Raw genomic sequence first — 2,426 nt, 5'->3', positions numbered from 1 at the left:
CTGCTTTAGAGTTTTCAACGGGCCTGAAAATTACAATCCAACCCAAACAGACACGTGGGTATGGGGCTTGAGTTGAAGCCCAAGCCCCATACCCACCCTCAACCGGGTCTGTTTGGGTTGGATTGTAATTAGCTGGTTCTCAAATATTTTCATGTCAAGGACCCCCACATTCTATGCATTTGGCTGCAGACCCCCATCTGAACATATTTTCTGCCAGGGACTCGCATAAGAGAAGATGTTTGCATTTTTCACAATTTTTCAAGATTTATCAAAATGTTTCGAAAGTAGCCGATCTACAAGCGCAGTAATTTGATGCGCTGTGATCTTGTAGATCAGCTATCCCAAACAAAGGGTCAAAGTGGTTAAACTGTTCCTTGTTTGGCTGTGGACCCCCTGGAACTCCCTCAAGGACCCCTGGGGGTCCCCAGACCAAACTTTGAGAACCACTGCTCTAAAGATATGATGCAAATATTATTGTAATTTAAATCCTACGTATATTATACAACTGTAGAATTGAAGAAACTTCAAGAATACATTATTTTTGCAGAAACATGTCACACTTAAGAACTCAAAGGCCACCTTAAGAGTGCTCTTCAGTGTGTGTAGATTCTGTTCTTACCTAAGAAAATATCACAGCTAAGAAAACATTGGTGTATGCCAAAATCTTCTTAAGAACCGAAGTGGGTCTAAGAAGAATTTTTCTCTTAGGAGCGGTTGGTGAATGAGGCCCAATGCACGCACAGCCTATAATAAAACACAGTAAAAGTCTGTTACTTTTCAGGATTCAAATTAAAAAGTAGCTAAAGTAGCAGATCTACAAGTTCAAAGCGCATCAGCTTGTGCCACATTTCGAGCTTGTGGATCTGCTACTTATGATGCTTTTGTGTGACGCTGTACAATGATCAAGTTAATTTACGAAAAAAACACAAAAAGTTAAAATATGGAGATAAGACGTTTCTGCCCAACAGCAACGATATATAGCAACATTTTCAGAAAACTGTTATGATTTAGAAGACATTTGTAGAATCCGCCTCAGGTCTTAATAAAGTCTAACTCCTCCCACCCTTCCCACCATCTCTTTGAACTCCTCCCATCTGGTAGGCCGTTCAAGAGCTTATGGGGAAGCACCAGCAGGTCATCCAACAGCTTCTTCCCCCAAACCATCAGAACCCTGAACGCTCGCCACATATTGCCCCCAAAACTAACATCTTGAGGGATGAATAGCACTTTTATCTATACTGCACTTTGAATGCATCAGCACTTATTGTTTTACCAATGTTGTCTGCTCTCTCTACCTTGCCTCGGCCTTGTCTCCTTTTAAATGTGTCTATTATTTTTAAGTGTAAAGCACCATGAGTTGTGGAGAACGATATGTTGCTCCCCTGTATGCCTAGTGTGTATTGTGGAAGTGACAATAAAACTGATTCTGATTCTGATTAATGGGTTATAAGTGATTCAGACATTCAAGATCTGCAAGCACTAAGCTGATGGCCATGAATGGTCATCAATGTGTCATATGACAGATTTGCACATAACCAGCTTGAATGTGAAAACTACAACAATGTATTTGCTGCTTTCTGTCTCACTTATTTACAGGATGAACTTATGTCGAAATCACTGAGGGCCTTTTTCGCTTCTGCAATGTATTACGATGAAAATAAAGGGGATTTATTTCTAATCACTGTCTGTCGCTCTAGACGGTAATAAAACCAAACAGTTGGCAGTTTGCTGAAGAATGGCAATAACAATACAATTCTAATGTTGATCTGCTGTAACATGTATATTACCAGATCAGTTCCCTTGGTAATATTCTGTAGGGCTATTGTTGGAGCAAACAGAGAACATCACAGAATGACCACTGTAGTTGATTTTAAGCAATGCAACTGCATTTAATTTCCATTTATAACCAGATTCAGGTTCTAGGTACACACAAATATTTTGATTGAGCTAGAATGACCAGCATGCAGACCTCTAGATGCGATGTGATGAGAGAGTGTGGTCTAGCCTACACCAGCTCAGGACTCCTGAATCGCTGCCCGTCACACTCTCCTATCTATCAGGGTTGTGAGCTCCTGTAGAGCCTGACCGATATATATATATATATCTATTTGGGTGGTATAGCGGCCATTATTCTTTTTGTAGACACAGATTTTTAACCACTTTCAAATTTTCAAACATTTTTTTAAAATTCATGAATAGGGCTTAAGCGGTTAAATAAAATTCAGTTTATGTGTATAGTATTTTATATTTATTATTGCTTGTTCATTGTATAATTAGTAGAACTTTAATTAAATAAGATTTAAAGATTTTGCCTTTCTTTATTTCTTACAAAACATCACATTGGTAATCTGTGGTCTACAGTATATTCTCCAAAATCAGGATAATTGCCATAACCTATGTATCATGGGTTGGGCTCTACCATCCTC

The sequence above is a fragment of the Gymnoscopelus microlampas genome (genome assembly GCF_963454915.1).
Source record: "Gymnoscopelus microlampas genome assembly, chromosome: 11".
Taxonomy (NCBI): Eukaryota; Metazoa; Chordata; class Actinopteri; order Myctophiformes; family Myctophidae; genus Gymnoscopelus; species Gymnoscopelus microlampas.
Note: the sequence above shows the minus strand (reverse complement) of the source record.